We start from the raw sequence: 21,678 nt of genomic DNA, 5'->3' as shown, positions 1-21,678 counted from the left end.
CACCCAATCGTCTCTTTGGTTGGGAAAGACCTTGAAGAGTCACAGTATCACAGTAACACTGAGGTTGGAAGAGACCTTGAGGATCATCGAGTCCAACCTGTCACTACAGACCTCATGACTAGACCATGGCACCAAGTGCCACGTCCAGTCCCTTCTTGAACACCTCCAGGGATGGTGACTCCAACACCTCCCTGGGCAGCACATTCCAATGACAAGTAACTCTCTCCATGAAGAACTTTCTCCTCACCTCGAGCCTAAACTTCCCCTGGCACAGCTTGAGACTGTGTCCCCTTGTTCTGGTGCTGGTTGCTAGAGAGAAGAGACCAACCCCTTCCTGGCTACAACCACCTTTCAGGTAGTTGTAGAGAGCCATGAGGTCACCCCTGAGCCTCCTCTTCTCCAGGCTAAACAATCCCAGCTCCCTCAGCCTCTCCTCACAGGGCTTGTGCTCAAGGCCCCTCCCCAGCCTTGTTGCCCTTCTCTGGACACATTCAGAGTCCAACCATCCTCTAAGTGGGTGAAGCCTGGGGCTAAACCATGTCCCTCAGCACAGCAGCTCTGCATCTTTTAAACACCTCCAGGGATGGGCATTCAACCACCTCCCTTCAGATCCTATTCCTGTGTTGGAGAACCCTTTTAACTCTCTTCTCCATCCCGTTCTCCCACTCTTTGCCTTTCTTGCCTTCCACTCCTCTCCTGACCACTTGCTCCATCTCTTAGAATCATAGAATCAATAAGGTTGGAAGAGACCTCAAAGATCATCAAGTCCAACCTGTCACCCAACACCTCATGACTACTAAACCATGGCGCCAAGTGCTGCATCCAGTCCCCTCTTGAACACCTCCAGGGATGGTGACTCCACCACCTCCCTGGGCAGCACATTCCAATGGCTAACAACTCTCTCTGTGAAGAACTTTCTCCTCACCTTCATTGAGCCTAAACTTCCCCTGGTGCAGCTTGAGACTCTGTCCTCTTGTATTTCCTCAAGCAGTGCCATGAATGAGCCACATCACCTCTTGCCTGCACCCACCATGGTGGCAGCCTTTGGAGTTCACTCAGAGAAGGCAAATGATGGTAAAAAAAACTACTCCAGGGAGCTGAGAAGGTCCTGTCCCACCAGAGACAGGAATCTGAGGGGTAACTCACCCCTCTTGACCAGTGGTGGGTCACCTTGGAGTGGAGCCCATACTGGCAGGATCCAGAAGAGGCAAAAAATTGCAATGTAATCTGCTTTGTCTTGCCATTTGCAGGTGACACAGGTCAGTGTTGGAAAGGTGAGACTTAATTTGAGGGCAAGATTCTCCCCAAACCCAAGTGTTGGTATTTCTGACTCCATGCTAGCGTTCCTCTTGCTGCCAAACCCTCATGGGGGTCTCCACAAAGTGACCTACAGGTCACTTAAAGCAGCCATGGTGTGATGACAGCTTCCCCCCATCACCCAGGGACATTAATGAGTACTTCACAGCAGGTTGTTCATCCTGGACCTTGCTGGGAGGCCAGCCTTGGAATGACATTGCTCAGGGTTGGCACCTCATGGAGATGGGGCACACAGGGAGGAGTGTCCCGTGGCTGGCAGCTGCCATATGATTAAACAGAAGATGTTGCAATGTCTCCATGTGCCAAGCACCAAACACAGGCTGTGTGTGTACCCTGCCCTTTGCATTGCTGCCATCTCAAGAGGTGGCATGTCCTACCTTGGAGCTCTCACTGGGTATCCATCCCCAGTGTTTGCACCCACAAAGCCAGGAGTCACCAGAGCTCATTCCCTCCTTTGGGTTTGTGATCAGAGTTAACTTGGAGCTGCTGCATGGGGTTGTGATTGCTGGTACCCTGCCAAACCTGTCCCCAGGGTGAGGGGTGATGCTCACACCTCACAATGTACCTGCTGAAGCATCCCCCAGGTGCTTTCCTGGGCTGCAGTGCCAGGCTCACAAAGGAATCTTGGGTTTTTAAGTCTTTCCTGGCTGCAGGTCATTTATTCCTCCTCTGCCTGGTTCTCTCTGATTTTGTTCTGTAAATTGAGTTATCATGGGTATAGGAACCAATGAGAAAAAGAAAAAAGAGGCAACACTTCCATGGCAGCAGTGATTTTGCTTCCTGACTGACAGCTCCTTTATTAAAATCCCTTCTCTCCCATGAAACCATCTTCCATACAAACCAGCCTCATGTCGAGCAGCAGGGACAGGCATCCCCTCCGCGACAGGAGCCAAGAAAACAGCCATGCGTTCCGTGCCCACCAGCAGGCTTTCCACAGCATGCTCCTTGCAGCTCCCTGCTGCCTTTGGAGGAAAAGCTTGGGGAAAAACCACCACCCCAACAACAAAAAGCCAGGCATTTAGTGCAACAACTGCAAACCTGCATTTCCTTCCCTGGGGGAGGAGAGGCAAACACTGTGTGTGTGTGCTGTGTGGGGAGCCAGCGCAGGCAGACCTGCCCAGTTTGTGCCTCCACTTAGAGAAGGAATGAGAGTGTGTGTGTGTGTGTGTTGGGGATAAAAAGGCTGACAGAAAGGCATAGTGCTGGGTGGCTTCTTGATGGATGCAGGACCGTGGCTCTTTGGAGGAGCATCTGAACCCGTGGGGTTGCGGTGGTGATTTACTGTTGCTCCCCTCCTCTCAAAGCGTGCCGTTCCCTGCCTCTCTCTCCATCTCCCTCGTTTCCATCTGACTGGATTTTATTATTTTGATTGTATTAATGCTGTTGACAGAGCTGCTTAGATCAAAGTCCCCTCCAGCCATTTCCAGGGAGACTGCTGGGTATCCACCTGCTGTCATACATCCAAGCGGCACCGAGCCCTCGGAGACCGAGACGAACCCGAAGGAAAAACGCCTGCGGCCGTCTGTCTCCTGTCGCTGGGAGACCTTCCCAGCTGTCCCGTGCCCTGCGAGGGGAGAGGCAACCTCTGAGCACGCTGACACACTGCTGAGCAGGGAGAGTGGAGGGTAGAAATGAGAGGGGGGTGAAAAAAAGGAACTGGCATCCATCCAGAGGGAGGTGGACAGGCTGGAGATGTGGGACTGTGAGAACCTCATGAGGTTCAACAAGGTCAAGCTCAAAGTCCTGCCTGTGGGTTGGAACAACCCCCAGTGTCAACCCAGGGTGGGGATGAAAGGCTGGAGAGCAGCTCTGTGGAGAAGGACTTGGGGGTGCTGCTGGGTGCAGAGCTGGACATGAGCTGGCAATGTGTGCTCACAGCCCAGACCCAGCTGTGTCCTGGGCTGACCTCCAGCAGTGTGGGCAGCAGGGGGAGGGAGGGGATTCTGCCCCTCTGCTCTGCTAGAGACCACACCTGCAGTGATGGGTCCAGCTCTGGAGTCCTTAGCACAGGAGAGACATGGACTTGTTAGAGCAGGGCCAGAGGAGGCCACAGCAATGATGGAAGGGCTGGAAGCCCTCTGCTGTGGGAACAGGCTGAGAGAGTTGGAGGTGTTCAGCCTGGGGAAGAGAAGGCTCCAGGGAAACCTGGTGGTTTTTCTGTGCTTCAAGGCCCTCTAAGAAAGCTGGGGACAGACTTTTGAGTAGGGCCAGTTGTGACAGGACAAGGGGTGATGGTTTGAGCTGAAAGAGTGAGATTCAGAGTGGAGAGAAAGAAGAAGTGTTTGACACTGAGGGTGATGAGACCCTGGGCCAGCTTGCCCAGAGAGGTGGGAGATGCTCCATCCCTGGAATTATTCCAGGTCAGGTTGGTTGAGGCTCTGGTCAACCTGCTTTAGTTGCAGATGTCCCTGCTGACTGTAGGGGGCTGAACTAGATGACCTTTAAAGGTCCCTTCCAACCCAAACTAGCCTACTAGATGGTTTTATGATTCTGTGCACAGTCAGTGAGCAAACCCCAGGAGCTGGAGGTAAGCAGCAGACAAACAGCAGCTTGTCTGGTCACCCCCCTCGCTGATCTTTATTCATCCATCCCAGCTTTGCAATGATCTTGTCGCTCAGGCTCTGGCACTGTCAGGTTGTGTTAGCTCTCTGCTGTCATCAGGCAGCAAGTGGCTTTGGAGGCACGAGGAAGGGGACTGAGGGTTTGGGGTGTGATGGAAATGCAGAGCCTTGGCGCTCAGGCTCTGCCCGGCTCGCCTGCAGAGGGCTGGGCAGGATGCGCTCTCTGGAGGAATCTGGCAGCACAGCGGTGTGCACAGGGGGAGTGATAGGATCAGAAAGCAGCCTGCTCCCCGAGGGAAGGCCAGCTTCCATCCACATTTGCCCATACATCCAGAAAATTAGAATCTGGTGTATTCAGGGAGATTTATTTTCAATTACAGGTTAAGGCTGAGACATGAAATAGCACCGGGTTTGAGAGCAGTGCATAAATCCTGCAACAAATCCATGTATCTCAGCTCCATATAATAAGATTTTATTGATTGCTATATTGTATCTGTCAGAATAAAACTCTCTTAATGCATGCATCAGGATGGAGAAGATAGAAAGCTTGTTGGGAGTAGGATCTGACTCAAGAATCAATGCACTTTGATTAATATGTTGTTAAGAAAGTAAGAGTTATTTAACTTGTTTGATGCACAGCTCAAAGTGATGACTCATATCCTTTAAGTTTCTTCCTTTAAGTTGCATTTAAAGCACCTTGAAGCTGGTTTTCACACTGCTGGGTCCTGTTCCTTCACTGAATTTTGCCTAGATCCCTTCACTCAGGTCTCAGCCCCACCCAAACTCCCGTGGACAAGAATTCCTGTGACCCAAAAGATTTCCCACATGCCGTTGTGGAGGGCTTTAGAGGGGAGAGCAGAGTGGACCTGATATCTCTTTATTCCTTCTGGATGTTCTGCAGTGAAAGAGGGAGTTCCAGGAAGGATTTGAAAAAAGCCAAAAACCAAACCAGTAGCTCTGGAATAAGACATCATGAGGAGAAATGAGAAGCAGCCATCAGTTCTGGCAGGCTTTCAGACGCTGCCAAGCTTGGCCGGTCGGCAGCATGCTGCACATCTGGCGGTGCTGCTGAACATGCCCTGCTCTCAGCTCAGGGCTTTCCACCATGATCTACAAACTGGGGTGCTGAGGACAAGCCTTGGCTTAGCTGAGAGCACCCTGCTCAATGCTGCAGTTCCCAGGTTGCTCCAGAAATGGGACTTGCTCTTGCTGCAGCCATGGGTCACAGATCAAGGGGAGAAGTCCACTGGCTGTCTCAGGCAGGTTTCAGGAACCTTCTGGTGTCTGTCTGTACTTTTCAGATCATAGTATCATTAAGGTTGGAGAAGACCTCTAAGATCATTACAAGAGGGATATGGAGGTGCTGGAAGGTGTCCAGAGAAGGGCCACAAGGATGATCAGAGGGCTGGAGCACCTCTCCTATGAGGACAGACTGAAGGAGTTGGGGCTGTTCAGCCTGGAGAAGAGAAGGCTCCGAGGTGACCTAATTGTGGCCTTCCAGTATCTGAAGGGGGCCTACAGGAAGGCTGGGGAGGGACTTCTCAGGATCTCAGGTAGTGATAGGACTAGGGGGAATGGAATGAAGCTGGAGGTGGGGAGATTCAGGCTGGATGTGAGGAGGAGGTTCTTCCCCATGAGAGTGGTGAAGCCCTGGAATGGGTTGTCCAGGGAGGTGGTTGAGGCCCCATCCCTGGAGGTGTTTAAGCCCAGGCTGGATGAGGCTCTGGGCAGCCTGATCTAGTGTGGGGTGTCCCTGCCCATGGCAGGGGGGTTGGAACTAGATGATCCTTGTGGTCCCTTCCAACCCCGACTGATACTATGATACTATCATCAAGTCCAACCATCAGCCCAACACCACTATGCCCTCTAAAACATGTCCCCATGTGCCATGTTGTGACTGGTCACACATGTCTACACATTCTTTGAACACCTTTAGGGATGGTGGCTCCACCACCTCCCTGGGCAGCCTGATCCAAGGCCTGACCACTCTTTCAGAAAAGAAATTCTTCCTAATATCCAACCTAAACCTCCCCTGATGCAACTTGAGGCCATTCCTCTAGTCCTGTTATTTGTTACTGGAGAGAAGAGGCCACCACTCACCTCACTACAGCAGGATGGAAGTCTCCAGCGCCTGGCTGGTTAGCACTGCTAGCACCAGCCACAGATCTGTGCCATTCCCAGCCCTGACTCTGGAGCGAGCTCCACTCCACCACTTCTGATGGGGAAAGCAAAGCTCGCTGCAGTTTGCCAGTGCAGAGAAATAGGCTGTTTGTAGGAAACACCCTGGGCAGGTTATCCCTGGCCAGACCCAAGCCGTTCCTCCTCTTGGGCTGGTCTCCAAGGAGAAGGGGCAGGAGGAGCGATCAACACACACCCTGTCCCTCCAGCATAAGCTTTTTCCCTGGCACTTGCTGGTCCCTGGAGACAAGCAGGTGTTTCCCTGGCAGGGAGCTGCTTCCATTGGTGGGTGTAGCAGTGCCACCTGAAACAGAAACGGCTTCAGCCTGATCAAGGCTGATTATAAATAGAAACGCAGCTCATTAGCATCCCAATCTGCAGGTTCTCTGTTTGTTTGCTGTGGCTTTCCTAGTCACAAATCCAGTTAATGCAAATTCACTTCTTCAGGAAACAGATTCCTTAATTAGCATCTGCTGCTGCTGCTGCTGGGATTCACCAGGTTGGGAAGCCCAAGGAATGAAGTGTTGGAAGCCCTTCCTCCAAGGATGGGCTGTGAAGGAGTTTCTTTTTGGGTCTGTCGTAGCTCAAGGTGTCATAGCTTAAGCTGTGACATTCCCACAAATGAGAAGGACACTGAGGTGCTGGAGCAGGTCCAGAGAAGGGCAAGGAAGCTGGTGAAGGGCCTAGAGGACAGGTCTTGTGAGGAGCAGCTGAGGGAACTGGGGTTGTTCAGCCTGGAGAAAAGGAGGCTGAGGGGAGACCTTCTGGCTCTCTACAACTCCCTGAAAGAAGGTTGGAGCCAGATAGGGGGTTGGTCTCTTCTTCCAAGGAACAAGTTATAGGGCAAGAGGAAATGGCCTCAAGTTGCACTAGTGGAAGTTTGAGTTGGATATTAGTCCCTTCACCAAAAGTATCATCAGGCACTGGCCCAGGCTGTCCAGAGCAGTGGTGGAGTCACCATCCCTTGGAGGTGCTTCAGAGACATTTGGATGAGGTGCTTAGGGACATCATCTAATGGTTGTGTACAGGGAGATGTTAGGTTATGGTAGGAATCTTAAGTTCTTCTCCAACCCCCCAGAAATGCCAAGTGTGCCCCAAACACATCCCTCTGTGCTGCTTGAGGAAGGATATCCTACTGTGTCTTCATGAGGCAGGAGCATAGGGTGCAGGCATCTACTGGGCAGCCAGGCCATGTTTCTCCCCAGCCCTCATCAAAGAGGTGTTTCTAGAAGTGAAAAACCTGAAGATGGTGTCTGCTTTACCAGCCCTGTGTAAAGATTCCTTTATCAGCTGGAGAGAGAATGCTCATTTTCTGCCTCCTGCCTCAGTATTTGTTCTTCCTCCTCGAGGAGATGATGTTGCCAGGTTTGCCCAATGGCTGGAAGTCTCAGGGTCAGCAGGACACGGTAAAATGAAACCTCATGTTCCCTTGACTGATGTTTGCAGCAGTTCTGAGAGTGACTTGGGATTTCTGTAGCTGTAAATGAGAGCAGCTCCTGGCACAGGATTTGTTTACAGAGTTCTGCTCTAGTTGTGTCAAGCATCTCGGATGCCAGCCCCGTACTCGTTTGAGAGCCTGTGCTACACTGAGTCCAGCTTTCCAAGGCATGGAGCAACTGCACCCCAGCTGAGAGGCACTGGGAACAGCGGGCACCCCAAATCCAATCTCTTCCTTCTCCATCTCCACTGGCTTTTACCTTTCAAGCAGCACTGAAGGGAGAGGAGCTCATTCAGATTCTGACTCTTCCCATCCCACGGATTCATGGAGGGAGTTTTGGCTGCAGCTCCAGCTGGGTTCTGCTGGAGAAACATCAAGCTGAGCTCTGCAAGCCTGTGGGAAGAATACCAGGTTGGAAGGGACCTCAAGGATCATCTAGCCCAAGCTTTCAGGGTATGCATATCATTTAAATGAGATGGCCTAGCACCCTGTCAAGCTGGGCCTTGAAACTGTCTCATGTAGGGGAAGATCTGGCAGGAGAATTGCAAGGCAACAAGTGGGTGTGGAGGCCTGGGCTGAGGATGTGGTGAAGATGTGGGCTGAACTATTGTCTTTCCCCTGGTACTCAGCAGAGCCTGCTGGATCCTTGGCAAGACTTTCCCAGTGGCTGCCTGTGGCTAGATAAATAGTGTGTCTTCTCCAGAGCAAAATTTAAGACCTTGGAGAGAAGGGTCAGGATCAAACCATCCTGTGGGATCCCTGAGCAGTCCTGCAGAGGATGGGATCATGGTGAGGTCACACCTCAGACACTGGGTTCACTTTGGGGGCCCTCACACCAGGGAGGATATTGAGGTGCTGGAGCAGGTCTGCAGGGCAACAAAGCTGGGGAAGGGTCTGGAGAATAAGTCTTGTAAGGAGCAGCTGAGGGAACTGGGGTTGTTCAGCCTGCAGAAAAGGAGGCTGAGGGAAGACCTCCTGGCTCTCTACAACTACCTGAAAGGAGGTTTGAGCCAGGTGGGGTTTGATCTCTTCTCCCAAGGAACAAGTGACAGGACAAGAGGAAATGGCCTCAAGTTACACCAGGGGAGGTTTAGTCTGGACATGAGGAACAATTTCTTTCCCAAAAAGAGGAGGGTTGTGAAGGCCTGGCCCAGACTGCCCAGGACAGTGGTGGAGTCCCCATCCCTGGAGGGGATTGGAAGCTGTGGAGATGTGGTGCTGAGGGACCTGGTTTAGTGGTGACCTGGCAGTGCTGGGTTGATGGTTGGATTTGATGATCTTGGAGGTATTTTCTCTCTTCAGTGATTCTGTTCTGTGATCTATGAGAAGCTCCCTCCTCCCTAGCCCAGGACCAAGCACTGTGACGTGGTGAGGTTTTGGTTGGGTGTTTTGTTGGGTTCTAACAAGTTCAGAGAGCTTGAACATCCTTGGCCTTGAGAGGCTCTTTACTTTCAACAAGAGCCTTCCCTCTGGGTTTCCCTCGAGACAATTGAGAAGATATTTACTTACAGCTAATGCTATTAGGCTGAAAGCAAAAGTACAGGCTGCTGTATATTGAAGCAAACAGTTTAAGGCAGATATCTCACCCCACATCCCACCACTGCCTCTCTTAGTCACCAGCCTCCCATCATTATCTCTGCTCTGTTTAATAATTCGGCCCACCAGAGACTGGTTCAGGTCACAGCACTGGGAAGGAGAGGTGCTGCTGTCTTTAGCTCAGGTGTAATTGATCCCTCAGCTCTTCTGTGGAGGGCAGCAGAGGGGTTTAGCCTGGTGGTTTAGCAGCACAATGGATGTGCTCAGCCCTGCACGTATGGCCACCGGCCTCCCCAGCAGGACGGCAGAGCTGGGGGCTGCCACACCTTGGAGCTGTTACTTATTTATTAGTCTCTGGGTTTTCTTTCTTCATCTCTGTAGTCTGCAGGGATTTTGATAAATATTTAAATGCTAATGTGCAGTTTTCCCTTTTTACTTACCCATTTTCTTCTCTGGCTTGTCCTCTGGGCAAACCCATCTGCAGTGATGCTGGCTGTAGGCAGCAAGGGGGGCTACCCTCCACCCAGCCTGCTTGTGTCATATCAGTCACCCATGAGTTCCTGCTAATGAAGAGTGAACCTGCAAAGTCTTGGCTGCCTGGCATGCAGAAACTTTCCAAGGCTTTGCTGCTTTGTCTCCTGTTATCCATTAGAGTATTAAGGCACCCTTGGAGCAAGGGGTGCAGCATCTCCAGGCTGGGGAGGCTTCATCTGCTGCTTGTCCTGTAGGCCTGTGATGTGCTAAAGCGTTGGAGAAGCTCCTGCTCCTGCTGAGCTACGTGCTCAGGGTGTACCCAGAAAGGAGATACAGCACCTCTGCCAAGGGCAGGCAGGACCCAGAGTGCTGCCAGGCTCTGCTGAAGTCTGATTTTGTGTTGCTCCATTTGGTGCTGTCCTCTTCTGACTGAGAGCTGGTGCTCAGGACTTTGTCTGCTGGCATATGTCACGTCAGGGGGGTCTGATCCCGCCCAAGCCAAGGTTGGAGCAGAGACAATATGCAGGAGTCTCCACAGCCCTGAAACAATACTGATGGGCCTTTGTGTCAGCTAGCCAATACCTGCTGGCCTTTGGGGCATGGTGAGATGGCCATCTTGCAGGGGGTGGGAGAGGATTTGACATTTGGAGGAGATGTAGTGGATGATGCTTTCCCAGCTCCCCTAATGTGTCTGCAGATGAAGCTGCTAGCTCTGTCCATCTGTGGGTGTTAGAGGGATGCCAACACCACTGGCAGCCTTAAACCAGCCCTTCACATTCACCTAGAACATCCTGTGTCTGTGAAGGAGCATGAAATGGTGCCAAGGATGGGGTGAGCTTCACAGCCCACAAAGTAGGAAGCCACCAGATGTTCTGTGCCCATCTCCTGCCTGTCCCACTCAGCATGGGCATGAGGAGCAGGCACCAGAAATGCTCCTGCTGGTGAATCCTTCATCTTTGTGTGCAGAACCCAAGACTCAAGACTGCTACACAACCAAGACTCTACCTTATGTATCCACTACAGCTTCACTGGTGCAGTCTCATGGCTGCATGTGCTTATAGCCTGTTTTCATGCAGATTGGACCAAAAATAACCTACATCTTTCCTGTCCTGTAGTTTCCTGTGCCCTTTTCCCCTTCTCCTTTCACTGGGCACCACTGGAAAGAATCTGGCCCCATCCTCTTGCCCCCCTATCCTTTAGCTCTTGCTGAGCCATGAGCAGATCCCCTCTGCAGGCTAAACAGTCCAGGGCTCTCAGCCTTTGCTCCTCACAGAGATGCTGCAGTAGCCTCCACTGGACTCTCCAGTAGTTCCCTGTATGAACTGGGAAACCCAGAACTGGACACAGGACTCTAGATGTGGCACAGTAGATGGGCAGGAGAACCTCCCTCGACTTGCAGGCCACGTACTTCATGCTCCAGTTGCCCTTCTTGGCCTTGAGGGCACACTGCTGGCTCATGGGCAGCTTGTCGTCCACCAGCACTGCCAGCAGCTTCTCTGCTTCACAGCAGGGCACTCCCTCACCTCCTCTGGTGCAGATCAGCAAAGACAAGGGTTAGCTGAACTTCCCCAGCAGCAAGCCCCAACTCCCTGTCCCCTCAGTGGAAGCAGAGCAGGGAGGAGGCAGCTCAGGATTACTGGCTTGAAATCAGACTCAAGTCTTATCTGCAGCTTTCTCCTGCGGGTTCCCGGAGGTGCTGCCAGCATTGCCGGCTCCACTCCATCTCCCCAGCACGGGGAGGAGGCCCTCATTAGCACAGCTCTTTGTGAGATGCCCTTGAGTGTTTGGGTGTTGCTTTTTTTTCCAGGTGTAAATGCCAGGGGAGGCTGTTGCAGTGCTTCACGCTCTTTCATCTCGGCAGGGTTTTGCCCTTTCTCCCAGCGTGGCTCTGACAGCAGCCTCAGCGCTGCTGCCTCTGGAATACAAACAAACTTCCCTGCTGCATGACAGGAATTCATTCTCAGCTGGCTTCTTGGGGTTTTTCTTTTCCTGCCTTTCCCCCCCCCCCCCCCTTCCCCTGTAGTGCTGGCTGCTTCAGGGTTCTCTGGAGGTGTTTGGAGAGTGGGGAGTCAGTTGTTTAACCCCCCTCTGTCTGCTTGCTGGAGCACCTCTCCTCTAAAGGCAGGCTGGGAGAGTTGGGGTTGTTCAGCCTGGAGAGGGGAAGGTTCTGGGGAGACCTTAGAGCATCCTTCAAGTACCTGAAGGGGACTACAGGAAGGCTGGGGAGAGGCTTTTCCCAAGGGCTTGTAGTGACAGGACATGGGGCAATGGTTTTAAACTAGAGCAGGGCAGATACAGACTGGACATTAGGAAGATAGTTCTTTACTATGAGGCTGGCAGAACACTGTAACAGGTTGCCCAGGGAGGTGGTGGAGTGTCTTCCTGGAGACATTCAAGGTCAAGCCTGGGGCTCTGAGCAGCTTGATGTAGCTAAAGATGTCCCTGCTCACTTCAGGGGGGTTGGACAAGATGACCTTTGAGAGTCCCTTCCAAACTGATGCATTCTATGATTCTACACTGAAACATCTACCTACATTCCCCCCCCACCTCTTAGTCCCAGGCACTGTGGCAGTTGGAGGGTCTGTGCCTGCCAGCAGAGCTGATGGGAGCTGGGCAGGGAGAGGGGAGGACACCCCTGAGCTGTGAATCCACTTGGCAATTTGATTATGTAAATAAGCAGTGCTTTGCAGGTACTCCTGCTGCTGGAGCTGCTGCTGGGGGGGCTGCTGGTGGCAAGAGCTGTAAACAAACCTTCTGGTGAATTGATTTCCTTTCTCCTGAGCCATTCAATTACCTCCAGATTTCATGCAGGTAGGGATCCGTAACAGCCTCCAAATCCTGCTCTGCCTCAGTGGGCAGTGGCCTGGGAAGTGTGACAGCCACCTATTGCTCACTGATGGTGTTGTAAGGGGAGGTGTGGGAGCAGCCAGGACCATCCTCAGTACATCCTTGTCTGTGGACGTCCTCACCTCCTGACAGAGCTCACCCCAGCGCTGCTGGGTTTGCAGAGGAGGCAAGAGCAACCCTCCCTGTGCTGGGCTGAGCCTGGTGACCGCACAGCTCATGTCTGGCAAGCAGGACCACCATCCAGCCCCTCTGTCTGACCAGGCAGTGAAGGTCCTTATTGCTCTCTACAACTACCTGAAGGGAGGTTGTGGACAAGTGGAGGTTGGTCTCTTCTCCCAGGCAACCAGCACCAGAACAAGAGGACACAGTCTCAAGCTGTGCCAGGGGGGATTTAGGCTGGGGTTAGGAAGAAGTTCTACACAGAGAGAGTGATTGCCCATTGGAATGGGCTGCCCAGGGAGGTGGTGGAGTCACCATCACTGGAGCTGTTCAGGAGGAGACTTGATGGGGTGCTTGGTGCCATGGGTTAGTTGATTAGGTGGTGTTGGATGATAGGTTGGACTCGATGATCTTGAAGGTCTCTTCCAACCTGGTCTGGTCTGGTCTGGTCTATTCTATTCTATTCTATTCTATTCTATTCTATTCTATTCTATTCTATTCTATTCTATTCTATTCCTAGGAGCTGAAGCAGAGCTTGCTTCAGGTCTTGAGGAAGCTTTGGCCTGGGGTTTGCTAGGAAACCCATCACCTCCCTGAAGGGCACCAGGTTCTGACACCATGTACCAGCTGATGGGACACCCAAGGAGAGCAGCCAGCTCCTCTCCACGCTGCCCTGCCTGTTCACAGGATCAGAGAATTGTTTTGGTTGGAAGAGACCTTTAAGACCATTGAGTCCAACCATTAACCCAGCACTGCCAGGTCACCACTGAACCATGTCCCTCAGCACCACATCTCCATGACTCTGAAACCCCTCTAGGGACAGGGACTCCACCACTGCCCTGGGCAGCTTGGTCGAGGCCTTGACAACCCTCAAGGGGAAGAAATTGTTCCTCATGTTCCACTTAAACCTCCCCCTGGGGCAACTTGAGCCTATTGCCTCTTGTCCTGTGGCTTGTTTCCTGGGAGAAGAAACCAGCCCCCACGTGGGTCCAGCTTCCTTCCAGGGGGTTGTAAAGATCCAGAAGGTCTCCCCTCAGCCTCCTTTTCTCCAGGCTGAGCACCCCCAGTTCCCTCAGCTGCTCTTCACAAGACTTGTACTCTAGACCCTTCACCATCTTCCTTGCCCTTCTCTGGACCTGCTCCAGCACCTCAGTGTCTTTCTTGGAGTGAGGGCCCCAAAACTGAATGCAGTATTCAAGCTGTGGTTTCACCAGTGCTGAGTACGGGGGGGGGGGGGGGGGGGGGGGGGGGCAATCCCTTCCCCAGCCCTACTGCTTGCACTCTACTGGGCATACATCAGCTGATGAGCCACCAGTGCCTGGTGGCTGCTCAGCAGGATGCTGGCCTGGTAATCCCAGTCCCTCTGCTGTGCTGCTGGGATTCACTGGGGGCAGCCTTTCTGGTGCAGGGGACTGCAGCAGCCCCAGCAGCGGTGATGGATGTACAGAGATGTCGTTAATGAGATGCTAAATGATGGGCTAAGGAACAGAACAACTTCAGCTTGATTTATTGCATGGCAGTGAAGAATGTTTGTCACCACTGGCAGCCATCTTGGCCAAGAACAGAGGTTAGCAGCACAAATTGTAGCTAATTAACACTAATTAGCACCTCTGTAGTTCTGGGGTTTGGATCCTTCACAGGTTGGGCAGCAGCACGTGTCCAGGTCTCACAGGTTGCCTGCCTGGGCTGCTGGAGGGCCATCCCCTCTCCCTGCTCACCCCTCATCCCACCAGCACCTCAGCACACATGTTCTCTGAACCAGGCTGCTCTCAAAGGCTGGCTCCAGCCTGCTCTGCTCCTCTGCTTCTGCCTCACATCCCCAGCTGCTTCAGCAGGGACATGCGGCAGGAAAAGCCTTCCAGCATCAAAGGTAACCAGAGACAGCCCTTGGTCTCACCTATGCTACTGCTTCTTGGACCCTCTTCTGACTTAAAAGGGAGCCCCAGAACATCCCTGTTGGTCTGGATCCAAGGAGGTAAAGCTGAGATCTCAGGCTTGTGCTCTTTGCACATCTCTCCCACTCCGCACAGATGCAGTGGTGAGACCTGTCCCAAAGACCTTCTTGCCACTGCCTCTGGAGCGTGTCACAGGAGGGGAGGGGAGGGAAGGGGAGGAGTGAGGAGAGAGGAGAGGAGTCTCAACAGCTGCACCCTAAAGATATGCTCCTGTGACTGACCCTCACTCCAAGAAGGCCAGTGAGGTGCTGGGCTCTTTCTTGATGATCTTAAAGGTCTTTCCCAGCCTAACCAATCCTATGATTCTCATACTCAGCCAGAGTGTTGCTAGCTGCAGTGCTGCTGTTGCTTCTGAAAGGAGATGTGGCTTGGAGAGATGAAGTCTCTTGTTTGTGGGTGAGGTTGGTTTCCTGAGTTAAGGGCTGACCTGCAGCCAGCTACAAGTTCCTGTCATAGGAAACATGCTTCTGCTGGGCTGGTTCTGGGATTTCTGTCAGCTCTGGCATGGAGAGAGCAGCAGCCAAGGGCCTGAGCTTGTGCTCAGAGCTGCTTTGTGTCACCCTCACTGCACTGCTTGATCTTTGCACCTCAGGTGGTGGGGAGGTAATAACTGTTTGTAGGGGCATTCATGAAATAGTAGCAAGAATGTAAGAGTGAAGTCTGGGTGGCAGTAGCCCAGGCAGCAGGAGGTGGTGGAGAATAGGCAGAAGTGCTGGGGTTGCTCTGGAAAGGTGCCCTGGCCCCTGCTGAGCTGGAGAACACTTTGATGATGGGCAGAAGGGAAGGGAAGGTGTGGCATAAAGAGAGCCTGGAGCTTGGAGGAGCAGCAAAATCCTGGCACTCCAGGAAGTGCTTCTGGACACAGCAGCTCCTATAGCCCTGAGGAGCCACCTCATAGGAGCTCCAGCATCACTGGGCTCTCCTCTCTGTGTGGTGAGTGTGGGGTGCTGAGTAGGGCTGGGCTGGGAGCTTTCTGCCGTAGCTCTGCTGATCCATCCATGCAGTCCAGGCTGGAGCAGGAGCTGCCCTTCCTTGTGCAGGACACCAAGGTCCTGTGTGTGCACCTGGGCAGCTCAGGGTGCAGCCTGGGTCCTCTCTGCCACACCATCCTCTACCCTTGCGCCGCGCTCGGGGCAGGGCTCTGCCTCTCGCAGCTCCAGGCTTTGCCGGTTGCGCCGCCCCGGTCCGGGGGGCTCACAGGAGCAGCTCCTCCCGACACCAGGCATTGGGTGCCTTCTCTCTCCCAGTGCTCCATAAATAAAGGGTGTCCCCCCCCCCCAGTCCATCCCAGCACTCAGTATCCATCTTGTTTAATAGGCTGGAAAGCTGCTGGCGGGGCGGCGGGGCGCGCGCGGTGTCGGGGTGATGGATTGCGCCTTCCCGCCGCCCAGCGCCGCCGATGCAGGATGAAATATTTATGATTTATTCCAGCTAATAAACTGGAGTGAAGTGTGTGTGATGCATGGCAGCAGATGGGGGATCTAGCCATGCAGCTTTCAGTGCCTGGAGGTGGGGGGGAAGGAGGGAGAGGCTTCTGTCCCTCGTGGAGATGTATCAAGGATCGGTGCTGGGCCCCATGCTCTTTAATGTCTTCATTGATGATCTGGATGAGGGCATTGAGTCCATCATCAGTAAGTTTGCAGATGACACCAAGCTGGGGGCAGGAGTTGATCTGTTAGAGGGTAGAAGGGCTCTCCAGAGGGACCTTGACAGGCTGGGCAGATGGGCAGAGTCCAAGGGCATGAGATTTAACACATCCAAGTGCCGGGTTCTGCACACTGGCCACAACAACCCCATGCAGTGCTACAGGCTGGGGTCAGAGTGGCTGGAGAGCAGCCAGGTGGAGAGGGACCTGGGGGTACTGGTTGATGGTAGGCTGAACATGAGCCTGCAGTGTTCCCAGGTGGCCAAGAGGGCCAATGGCATTCTGGCCTGCATCAGGAACAGTGTGGCCAGCAGGATGTGGTGCTCAGGGAGGTGGTTTAGCACCAGACTTGGTCGAGTTAGAGAATGGTTGGACTCAATCATCTTTTCCAACCAAAAGGACTTGGTGTTTCCATGCAGGAGCAGCGAGGTCATTCTGCCCCTCTACACTGCACTGCTTAGGCCACACCTTGAGTCCTGGGTCCAGTTCTGGGCCCCTCATTTAGGAAGGAGGTTGACTTGCTGGAACATGTCCAGAGAAGAACAATAAAGCTGGGGAGGGGTTTGGAGCACAGCCCTGTGAGGAGAGGCTGAGGGAGCTGGGGTTGCTTAGCCTGGAGAAGAGGAGGCTCAGGGCAGACCTTCTTGCTGTCTCCAATTCCCTGAAGGGAGGTTGTAGCCAGGTGGGGGTTGGTCTCTTCTCCCAGGCAACCAGCACCAGAACAAGAGGACAGAGTCTCAAGCTGCACCAGGGGAGGTTTAGGCTGGATGTTAGGAAGAAGTTCTTCATAGAGAGAGTGATTGGCCATTGGAATGTGCTGCCCAGGGAGGTGGTGGAGTCACCATCACTGGAGGTGTTTAGGAGGTGACTGGATGAGGTTCTTGGTTGCATGGTTTAGTTGATTAGGTGGTGTTGGATGATAGGTTGAATGCTGTGATCTCAAAGGTCTCTTCCAACCTGGTCTATTCTATCCTGTCCTATCCGCCACCCTCCACTCCCTCAGCCCATCGTGGTAGGCACTTGGTGGCAGAAGGGACAAGCTCTCCTGTTCCTACAGACTTGCTTTCCAATTGTCCATCCCCACATCTCCTCTGGCATCTTTTCTGAAGCACAGGAGCCTCTGGCATTGGGAAGAAATCATTTCTTGGAGTGCTGGGATTGGGCTGGGAGCTTGTCATCAGAGGGGTGGAACGTTGAGTAGGGCGGCCACAGGAGTGTCGCCTTGATGCCATGCTCTACTGCTTCCCAGTCCCACTGTGTCTGTGTTACCTACAAAAACAGAACTTCCATGGGTTTAGGAGAGCAGTGAGACATTGAACTTCCCCAGAAAGAGGTGGGAAAGCTGTGAAAGGAAGCCTTTGCCCCTGTGAGGTGTGATGAGTGCCTGGAACTCGTTGCTGTAGGAAGTTTCCAAAGCCAAAAGCTTTATTGTTCAGACTGGGACAAAGCATTTCTGTGGTCTGCTGCTGGGCTGTGTGTAAGAACCTGGGGTGGACTTCATCTGCAGGGATGAAGAGCTGTACTCAGAAGCAGGAAGACCTTCCTCTAAGCAGTAGCCATCACAAGGGGACAGGGAGGCCATCAGAAATGGTCAGGGCAACCATCACAAGCCTCAAATGCCCAGACAGCCATCATGAGTTGATAGATCAGTCCACAGGTGGAGGGGTTGAGCTCCTGCCTGCTCCTATTCAATCATGTGTGAAACCAGCCCCAGGGACCAAGACTTGCCCCACAAAAGCCCATTTGGGCACAGATGGGTTGAGCCCCTAGATTTTTGCTCAGGTCTCAAGCAGTGCCAGTGTCAGGATCAGGGCTCAGGCTCCTCACCTGCCCAGGCTGTTGGATCAACCCTGCCTGGGAAACAAATCATTGTTTTAATCACTGATGGATGGAGGGCAGGCTCTGCCTCAGCCAGGGATGGAGCAGGAGCATCAACAACCATTTTAGGGAAGCAGGAGGCAGGAAGGAGTTAATCCCAGGGAAGAGCAGAGATGGATGCACAGCCTCCTGCCCGCTGCTCCGAGGTGTGAGCATCCAGCGAGGCCCTTCTCATCCCGACACTGTCCTGCCAGATGTTCCCCTTTCTGCCTAATTACCCACTGGATCGTTGTGCTTGGAGATCCTCGGCTCACAGGCACCAGGGGAGGGCAAAGAGTGATGATTCCAACTGCTTCCCAGCACACTTCCCGGGGATCTGCCAGCTGGGAGCCTGCCCAGCCCCAGACACCAGCAAGCAGCAGCTCTCTAGGTACAGGAATGCAGGAGAGTGAGCTCCTCACTCAGGATCTCTGGAAGTGAAGGATCACCATGCCAGGACAGCAGATGACAGCAGGGGATTCCTCCTGGAGTTGGGGGGAAAAACAACCTTAAAGGCTCTGGGAAGAGAGGAAGAGCAGGTGTCCAGTGTGGAAGGAGTGGAAGAGCAGATGCCCATGTGGAAGGAGTGGAGCATCACCAGCATCACAGCAAATGCCTCTTCTCCCATGGAGCAAGCCATAGGACAAGAGGAAATGAGCTAGTTGATTGGTTAGGGTTGGGTGATAGGTTGGACTTGATGATAGAGTAGAATAGAATTAACCAGGTTGGAAAAGAGTTTCGAGATCCTCGAGCCCAAGCTATCACCCAACACCATCTAACCTGCCACCCTCTAACACATCAACACCTGCCCCCAGCTTGGTGCCATCTACAGACTTACTGATCTTGGAGGTCTCTTCCAACCTGCTTGATTCTGTGATATTCTGCAGACAGCCAACCCCACTGGACACGACCCTCCTGGGCCAGTCTCTGTTTGTGGTGGTGGCATCCTGCATGGCTTTGGTTTGCAGACCCTTCAGCCCCTGTCCTTGGGCACCTGCGCCGTCCTCTGCTCTCTCAGTTGCATTTCATTTCTCCAGCCAGAGTGCTCTCTTGGTCAATAGTTGGTTCAAATGTTTGCTCCTGACACCTTTGATGGAGAAACATTGCTGTGTTTGCCAGGAGCAAGCTGACCCTGTGGATGTGGTGTTGGGAGCAGGAGCTCCAGGGTAGGTTTGCTCTGGGGAGCAAAGAGGCTCCCAATCAGCAGCTCGAGCACCATGTTACCACAGGGAGGTCTCTGCTCTGCAAAGGAGGGGCAGAGTCACCTTTGCAACAAGGGTTTTGCAACTTGCAGGGCCTCATTGCAGAAATCCCTGGGGCTCAAGTTGGGCAATAGGGTCTCCAGGGCAGTGTAGCTGCTTGTAGAGCTCATGTGGGCCAGGCATGCCCAGGTTTAGGTAGGGCATGAGGAGCAATTTCTTCCTCAATAGGGTTGTGAAGCCCTGGAACCCCACCTGATTTCACCACTTCCCTGGGCAGCCTGTTCCAGAGCTGGACAACCCTTTTGGGGAAGAAATTGCTCCTCATGCCCAACCTAACCCTCCCCTGGGGCAACTTGAGGCTGTTTCCTCCTCCCCGTGGCTTGTTCCTTGAGAAAAGAGACCGACCCCCACCTGGCTCCAGTCTGCTTTCAGGGAGTTGTAGATATGCAACAGGCCAGGCTGGGTGAGGCTTTGAGCAACCTGCTGTAGCTGAAAATGTCCCTGCTCACTGCAGGAGGGGTGGTCCAGATGATCTGCAAGGTGCCAACCCAAACCACTCTGTGACTGTCATTTTGACACAGTTTGGAGGCCATGGTGGTGCTGGGTTGGCAGTCAGACTCAATGATCTAAGAGGGCTTTTCCAACCTTAATGATCTTCTGTGAGTGTCTGAACCTGTGGCCAAGTGCAGCTCACCCCAGCTCCTGCTCAGTATGCAGCTCAGCAGATCCTCTCACGTGTCTGAGAGCAGATGCCCACTGAGCATCCTGAAATGAATCCAAAGGCAGCAGCGGTGGCTGCTGTCAGGGAAACAATAATCCCACGACCCCAGCAGCATCAGCTGAGCCACAGACGACAGGGACTGCTGCTGCTGGATGCTTTGTCTGCTGAAAGGAGCCTGGCTGGAGGTGGTCTGGGCAAGCAGAGGCAGAGATGTGGTGTCAGAGACCACAATCTTCTCATCAGTCAAAATCTCCTTCCCTGCACAGCCGCCTCTGTGAGGCAGGAATTGCTCTTTGTAGCTCTGTGCCCAGTGCCTGAGCGTGGCCATGGCTGTCCTGACAGGAGCAAGACCCTCTGTGGTGGTTTTAAGCTATGCCTTTAAAATTTTGTTAGAGATTTTGAGCAGAAAAGTTGAAAAATATAAATAAATCCCTGTTGGGTGTAAGAAGGAAAACTAAAGATAGTCCTAAACAGCTTCCACTTGCTTCATACTGAGCTGGTCTGGCAAAGTTAATGCAGGGGGGAAATTTCAACCCACCACACCCACAACCAGCCAAGAGGAGCCCAGCCCCAGTGAGGAGGCACAGCCAGCACCCAGGGAGGATATTGGAGTAGTCATCAATGTTGGCCCTAACAACCGGGGGGCCACCAGGCCCCCCGGCCTTTGTTGTCACCACCACCAACACCCAGTGTGCACCATGGGCACTCACCAGTGATGAGAGGAGGATCCTCAGCCCAGATGGGCTCAGCTTAGGGCTGCTGCCTTTCCTGGTGGGGATTAAATAGGGAGGTGGGTGGGGAGGGCAAAGTGGCCACACTTGGGGTGGGAGGAGACTCCAACAGAGCCCAGGTGCTGTGGGATTTGAGGGCAAATAGGGGGAAAATGAGGTGGGTGGGGTGGAAAAGGGGCAGACTGTGAAACCACTGTTGTTGAGAAAGAATGGAGATTAAAATAAAATTCAAATAGGAATTACTGAACTTTTAGTGATTGCTAGAGGGTTAATATGGCTCCTGTCAGGATGCTCCACTACTCTTGGATATTAGTTAATTTATTGACAAACCCAGACATGATTTTGATAGGCCAGTATCAAGTTCCATAAACAAAACAACCCACACAGCTTCTGCTAAGGTAATTGTGTATAACTACCATTTCAGCAAGCTCTTGATCTCAGCCCAGAGGGGGTTTTTTTGGGGTCATTTTCCCACCCATCTGTGTGTGGGGGAAGGAGCTTGCTTCTGAGAGCAGCCAGGACACTGCTGGGCTGAAGAGGAGACAATGGGTTTAACTAGCAGAGTTGAACTCTCCTATAGATAAATAGGAACAGCCCATGCCACGATGACCCCTGTGGTCTCTCCTGTGTGAGTATGGAGGTAATAGGAGCATGAGATGGAAACCTTTTGTTCTCCAGGCACAAGTGCATGAGTTACAAAGAACAGTAAAGAGAAGAGAGAGTTCTTCCAGCAGGAGAGCTGCACTGCTCTACCATGAGTGGTTCTCTGGTCCTAGTACCTGGGCAGCAGATCCAAATTTGAGTAGGGAAAGATCTGGACGAGGCATTTAGTGCCATGGTTTGGTTGATTAGATAGTTCTGGGTGATAGGTTGGACTTGATGATCTCAAAGGTCTTTTCCAACCTTGATTCTGTGAATTCTGTGAATTCTGACCCTGCTGTCAGGGAGTCATGAACAGAACAGAACAGAATAGAATAGAATAGAATAGAATAGAATAGAATAGAATAGAATAGAATAGAATAGAATAGAATAGAATAGACCAGGTGGGAAGAGACCT

At 52.7% G+C, this 21,678-nt stretch overlaps 1 protein-coding gene and 1 long non-coding RNA gene across 4 annotated transcripts in view; one reads left to right on the top strand and one right to left on the bottom strand.

Annotated features, from left to right (window-relative positions):
* Positions 1 to 21,678, top strand: part of ACSF3 (acyl-CoA synthetase family member 3) — a 76,714-nt gene that overhangs the window by 44,105 nt on the left and 10,931 nt on the right. The window lies entirely within an intron of this gene.
* LOC137447334 (uncharacterized) lies at positions 13,995 to 20,636 on the bottom strand. Its single transcript, XR_010988848.1, has 3 exons — positions 20,601 to 20,636; positions 18,806 to 19,054; positions 13,995 to 18,452 (listed from the first exon to the last, which is right to left on the bottom strand). It is a non-coding gene; the product is annotated as an uncharacterized lncRNA (long non-coding RNA).

The sequence above is a fragment of the Melanerpes formicivorus genome, unplaced genomic scaffold, assembly GCF_026170545.1.
Source record: "Melanerpes formicivorus ecotype bairdi unplaced genomic scaffold, bMelFor1.0.p_v2 SCAF_20, whole genome shotgun sequence".
NCBI lineage: Eukaryota > Metazoa > Chordata > Aves > Piciformes > Picidae > Melanerpes > Melanerpes formicivorus.
The sequence above is the reverse complement of the archived record's forward strand: the minus strand, read 5'-3'. Positions and strand labels throughout refer to the sequence as shown.